This window comes from Schistocerca americana, chromosome 11, assembly GCF_021461395.2.
Source record: "Schistocerca americana isolate TAMUIC-IGC-003095 chromosome 11, iqSchAmer2.1, whole genome shotgun sequence".
Lineage (NCBI taxonomy): Eukaryota > Metazoa > Arthropoda > Insecta > Orthoptera > Acrididae > Schistocerca > Schistocerca americana.
The window spans coordinates 92,177,032-92,184,082 of NC_060129.1; the positions used below are offsets into that span (position 1 = coordinate 92,177,032).

At 42.1% G+C, this 7,051-nt stretch overlaps 1 non-coding gene across 1 annotated transcript; it reads left to right on the forward strand.

Moving 5' to 3' along the window:
* Positions 1-5,918: 5,918 nt before the first annotated feature.
* Trnal-caa lies at positions 5,919-5,993 on the forward strand. Its single transcript has one exon. It is a non-coding gene; the product is annotated as a tRNA-Leu (tRNA).
* Positions 5,994-7,051: the final 1,058 nt, after the last annotated feature.

The following is a 7,051-nucleotide window of genomic DNA, read 5'->3' on the forward strand; positions in this document are numbered from 1 at the left end:
GCAGTATTAGATTCCGATTCACTATTGCATGTTTACTGTATCCCTTGGCCTTCACACTGAGAATGAAAAAAAGAAATTGTTTGGGGTTGAATACAAAAGGTACAATGCTGTCTTATTTACAAGAAGAGTAACTCTTCTAAGAGTTTGTGTAATCAGCCCTTCCTAGGAGAGCAGTATTAGATTCCGATGCACCACTGCAGTTATACAGTATCCCTTCTACCTTCACATTGACGATGAAACACAGAAATTGCACTGGGATAGAATACAAAAGGCACAATGTCGACTTATATACAAAAGGAGTAACTCTTCAATGAGTTTGTGCTTTGAGCCTTTCCTGGGCCGCCAGTATGATATTACGATGCACCACTGCAGGGTTACTGTATCCTTTGAACCTTCACATTGACGATGAAGAACAGAAATCGCACCGGGATAGAATACAAAAGCCACAATGCAAACTTATATACAAGAGGAGTAACTCTTCTAATAATTTGTGTTTCAGCCTGTCCTGGGACGGCAGTATTAGATTCCGATTCACCATTGCATGTTTACTTCATCACTTGGAACTTCACATTGACGATAAAAAACAGAAATGGCCTCGGGATCGAATACAAAAGGCACAATTACGAATTATATACTAGAGGAGTAACTCCCTCTAGGTGTTTCTGCTTTGAGCCTTTCCTGGGACAGCCGTATTAGATTCCGATGCACCACTGCACGATTACTGTATCCCTTGGACCATCACATTGACCATTGAACACAGGAATTGCATTGGGATTGAATACAAAAGGCAAAATGTCAACTTATTTACAAGGGAAGTAACTCTTCTAAGAGTTTGTGCTTCTAGTCTTTCCTGGGAGAGCAGTATTAGATTCCGATGCCCACTGCAGGTTTACTGTATGCCTTGGACCTTCACATTCACGATGAAACACAGAAATTGCATCGGGAGTGAATACAAAAGGCAAAATGTTGACTTATATACAAGAGGAGTAACTTTTCTGAGGGTTTGTGCTTTCAGCCCTACCTGGAAGAGCAGTATTAGATTCCGATGCATAACTGCAGGTTTACTGTATCCCTTGAACCTTCACATTGACGATGAAACACAGATATTGCTTCGGGATTGAATTCAAATGGCACAATGCCGTCTTATATACAAGAGGAGTAACTCTTCTAAGAGTTTGAGTTTCAAGCCTTTCCTGGGACAGCAGTATTAGATTTCGATGCACCACTACAGGTTTACTGTATGCGTTGGACCTTCACATTGACAATGAAACACAGAAATTGCAATCGGGATTGAATATAAAAACCACAATCCCATCTTATATACAAGAAAAGTAACTCATGTAAGGGTTTAAGCTTTGAGCTTTCCTGGGAGAGCAATAATAGATTCCGATGCACCACTGCACGTTTACTGTATTGATTGGACCTTCACATTGACGATGAAACACAGATATTACATCGGGATTGAATACAAAAGGCTCAATGCCGAGTTATTTACAAGAGGAGCAACTCTTCTAAGAGTTTGTGCTTCGAGCCTTTCCTGGCACAGCAGTATTGGATTCCAATGCAGCACTGCAGGTTTACTGTATCCCATGGACCTTCTCATTGACGATGAAACACGGAAATTGCATCAGGATTGTATATAAAAGGCAGAATGCCGACTAATACTCAAGAGGAGTAACTCATCCAATAATTTGTGCTTTCAGCCTTTCCTGGGAGAGCAATCTTAGATTCCGATGCACCACTGCAGGTTTACTGTATCCCTTGGACCTTCACATTGACGATGAAACATGGAAATTGCATCGGGATTATATTCAAAAGGTACAATGCCGACTTAAGTACAAGAAGAGTAATTCTTCTAATAGTTTGTGCTTTTAGCCTTAGCTGTTAGAGCAGTATTAGATTCCGATGCACCACTGCAGGTTTACTGTATCCCTTGATCCATCACATTGACGATAAAACACAGAAATTACATCGTGAATAAATAAAAAAGGCAGAATGCTATCTTATATACAAGAGCAGTAACTCTGCTAAGAGTTTGTGCAATCAGCTTTTCCTAGGAGAGCTGTATTAGATTCCGATGCACCACTGCAGGTTTCCTGTAGATGTTAGACCTTCACATTGTAGATTGAACACAGAAATTGCATCGCGATTGAATGACAAAGGCTCAATACTGTGTTATATACAAGAGGAGTAACTCGTCTACTAGTTTGTGCTTGGAGCCATTCCTGGGACGGCAGTATTAGATTCCGATGCCACACTGCAGGTTTACTGTATCCCTTGGACCGTCACATTGACGATGAAACACAGATATTGAATCGGGATTTAATACAAACTGCTCAATGCTGACTTATTTACTAGATGAGTAACTTTTCGAAGGGTATGTGCTTTGTTCCCTTTCTGAGAGAGCAGTATTAGAATCCGATGCACCACTGCAGTTTTACTGTATCCCTTGCACCTTCACATAGACGACGAAACACAGAAATTGCATCGATATTGAATACTAAAGGCATAATACTGTCTTATATACAAGAGGACTAACTCTTCGAAGACTTTGTGCTATCAGCCTTTCCTGGGAGTGCAGTATTAGATTCCGATGCACCACTGCAGGTTCACTGAATCCCTCGGACCTTCACATTAACGATGAAACACAGAAATCGGATCGGGATAGAATACAAAAGGCACAATGCTGTCTTATATACAAGAGGAGTAACTCTTCTAAGAGTTTGTGCTTTGAGCCTGTCCTGGGACGGCCATATTAGATTCCCATGCACCACAGCAATTTTACTGTATCCCTTGGATCTTCACATAGACGATGAAACACAGATATTGAATCGGGATTAAATACAAAATGCTCAATGCTGACTTATTTACAAGATGAATAACTTTTCTAAGAATTTGCGCTTTGTTCCTTTCCTGGGACGGCAGTATTAGATTCTGACGCACCACTTCATGTTGTCTGTATCACTTGGACCATCACATTGTCAATGAAACACAGAAATTGCATCGATATTGAATACTAAAGGCAAATTACTGCCTTATATACAAGAGGAGTAACTCTTCCAACAGTTTCTGCTATCAGCCGTTCCTGGGAGTGCAGTGTCAGATTCCGATGCACCACTGCTGGTTTACTGTATCCCTTGTACCTTGAAATTGACGATGAAACACAGAAATTGCATCGGGTTTGATTACAAAAGGCACAATGAAGACATATATACAAGAGGAGTAACTATTCCAAGAGTTTGTGATTTGTTCCTTTCCTGGGAGAGCAGTATTAGATTCCGATGCACCACTGCAGGTTTACTGTATCCCCTGCACCTTCACATTCACGACGAAGCACAGAAATTGCATCGGGATTGAATACAAAAGGCACAATGTCGACTTGTATACAAGAGGAGTACCTAATCTATGAGTTAGTGCTTTAAGCCATTCCGGGGAGAGAAGTATTAGATTCTGATGCACCACTGCAGGTTGACTGTATCACTTGGACCTTCACATTGACGATGAAGCACAGAAATTGCATCGGGATAGAATACAAAAGGCACAATTCCGAATTATATACAGGAGAAGAAACCCTTTTTAAGAGTTTGTGTTTTGAGCCTTTCCTAGGATGGCAGTATTAGATTCCGATGCTCCACTGCAGGTTGACTGTATCCCTTGCACCTTCACATTGACGATGAAACACAGAAATTGCATCGATATTGAATACTAAAGGCAAAATACTGTTTTATATACAAGAGGACTAACTCTTCGAAGAGCTTGTGCTATCAGCCTTTCCTGGGAGTGCAGATTTAGATTCCAATGCACCACTGCAGGTTCACTGAATCCCTTGGACCTTCACATTAACGATGAAACACAGAAATCGGATCGGGATAGAATACAAAAGGCACAATTCTGTCTTATATACAAGAGGAGTAACTCTTCTAAGAGTTTGTGCTTTGAGCCTGTCCTGGGACGGCAGTATTGGATTCCGATGCACCATTGCAGGTTTACTGTATCCCTTGAGACTTCACATTGACGATGAAACACAGAATTTCAACCGGGATAGAATACAAAAGCACAATGACAACTTATATTCAAGAGGAGTAACTCTTCTAAGATTTTCTGCTTTTAGCCTGACCAGGGACGACATTATTAGATTCCGAAGCACTACTGCTGGTTTACTGTATCCCTTGGACCATCACATTGACGATGAAACACAGACTTTGCTACGATTTTGAATACAAAAATCACAATGCCGACTTACATCAAAGAGGATTAACTCTTCTAATAGTTTGTGCTTTGAGCATTTCCTGGGAGATCAGTATTAGATTCCAATACACCACTGCAGGTTTAATGTATCCCTTAGACCTACACATTGACGATTGAACACAGAAATTGCATCGGCATTGAATTCAAATGGCACAATGCTGTCTTATATGCAAGAGGAGTAACTCTTCTAATGATTTTTGCTTTGAGCCTTTCCTGGGAGAGCAGTATTAGATTCCGATGCACCACAGTAGTTTTAATGTATCCCTCGGACCTTAACATTGACGATGAAACACAGAAATTGCATCGATACTGAATACAAATGGTACAATGCCGACTTATATTGAAGAGGAGTAACTCTTCTATTAGATTGTGCTTAGAGCTTTTCCTGGGACAGCAGTATTAGATTCAGATGCACCATTGCAGGTTTACTGTATCCCTTGCACCTTCACATTGACGGTGAAACACAGAAATTGCATCGGGATTGACTACAAAAGGCACAATGCAGACTTATATACAAAAGGAGTAACTATTCCAGGAGTTTGTGCTTTGTTCCTTTCCTGGGTGAGCAGTATTAGATTCCGATGCGCCACTGCATGTTTAATGTATCCCTTGGACCTTCACATTGACGATGAAGCACAGAAATTGCATCGGGATTGAATACAAAAGGCTCAATGCCGACTTATATACAGGAGGAGTAACTATTCCAAGAGTTTCTGCCTTGAGCCTTTCCTGGGAGAGTAGTATTAGATACCGATGCTCCACTGCAGGTTGACTTTATCACTCGGATCTTCACATTGACGATGAAGCCCAGAAATAGCATCGGGATCGAATACAAAAGGCACAATTCCGAATTATATTCAAGAGGAGAAATCCTTCTAAGAGTTTGTGCTTTGTTCCTTCCCTGGGAGAGCAGTATTAGAGTCCGATGCATCACTGTAGGTTTACTGTATCCCTTGGACTTTCACATTGTCGATGAAACACAGAAATTGGATCGATATTGAATACTAAAGGCAAAATACTGTCTTATATACAACAGGAGTAACTCTTCTACGAGTTTGTGCTATCAGCCTTTCCTGGGAGTGCAGCGTTAGGTTCTGATGCACCACTGCAGGTTTACTGAATCCCTTGGTCCTTCACTTAACGATGAAACACAGAAATTGCTTCAGGGATGTAATACAAAATGTACAACGCATACGTATATACAAGATGAATAACTCTTCTAAGATTTTGTGCTTTTAGCCTGTCCTGGGACAGCATTATTAGATTCCAATGCACTATTGCAGGGTTACTGTCTCCCTAGGATCATCACACTGACGATGAAACACAGAAGTTACATCGATATTGAACACAAAAATCACAATGCCGACTTATATACAAGAGGTGTAACTCTTTTAATAGTTTGTGCTTTGAGCCTTTCCTGGGAGTTCGAGTCTCGGTCGGGCACACAGTTTTAATCTGCCAGGAAGTTTCATATCAGCGCACACTCCGCTGCAGAGTGAAAATCTCATTCTGGAAACATCCCCCAGGCTGTGGCTAAGCCATGTCTCCGCAATATCCTTTGTTTCAGGAGTGCTAGTTCTGCAAGGTTCGCAGGAGAGCTTCTGTAAAGTTTGGAAGGTAGGAGACGAGGTAATGGCAGAAGTAAAGCTGTGAGTACCCAGGGTGAGTCGTGCTTCGGTAGCTCAGTTGGTAGAGCACTTGCCCGCAAAAGGCAAAGGTCCCGAGTTCGAGTCTCGGTCGGGCACACATTTTTAATCTGCCAGGAAGTTTCATATCAGCGCACACTCCGCTGCAGAGTGAAAATCTCATTCTGGAAACATCCCCCAGGCTGTGGCTAAGCCATGTCTCCGCAATATCCTTTCTTTCAGGAGTGCTAGTTCTGCAAGGTTCGCAGGAGAGCTTCTGTAAAATTTGGAAGGTAGGAGACGAGGTACTGGCAGAAGTAAAGCTGTGAGTACCGGGCGTGAGTCGTGCTTCGGTAGCTCAGTTGGTAGAGCACTTGCCCGCGAAAGGCAAAGGTCCCGAGTTCGAGTCTCGGTCGGGCACACAGTTTTAATCTGCCAGGAAGTTTCATGTTCAAAATGTTTGCCAGAAAAAGCTCAGATCAGACAATCACAATCATTCCAGGCCTTTTGCTTCGCACCGGAATCGAACCAAGGACACTCAGGCTCGTGGACCTTCCCCCATGGACATTCATGTAGTTAATTCCACTTCGTCCAGTGCCACTTTCTCTAACAGTGACTGTGTTTGTCCCACAAACAGTGTGCGTCGACGTCGCCGGAAATCACGTCAATTAGCAAGTGATGCTGTACCTGTATCAGTTCAAATTGCACGAGACAGTCGCTCTTGTCGTCAGCAGGACAATAAACTTTTTGTAGATTTGGACTTTAATGGCAAGGTCATACCATTCCAGCTCGATACCGGAGCTGCAGTTTCATTGCTCAATCACGACACGTACAAACAACTCGGCAAACCTCCGTTGCGTTCCGCAAATGTTAAGCTAACTACATATTACAGACAGAACATTCCTGTGTTAGGACAGTGCAGCCTTCTTGCAACATACAAGGGACAAACAAAACTTGTGTCATTTTACGTTCTTCGTTCTTCTCCTGCAGTGAACTTGTTTGGTTTAGATTTATTTCAGTTGTTTAACATGTCTATAGTAAATCAGGTCCTATCAGTGAACCAGACTGTGCCTTCAGACAGTGTTTCTCGTCTGTGTGAAGAATTTGCAGACATTTTTGCACCAGGCCTTGGTTGCGCTAAAAACTATGAAGCACATTTGGAACTGACAGTCGACGTG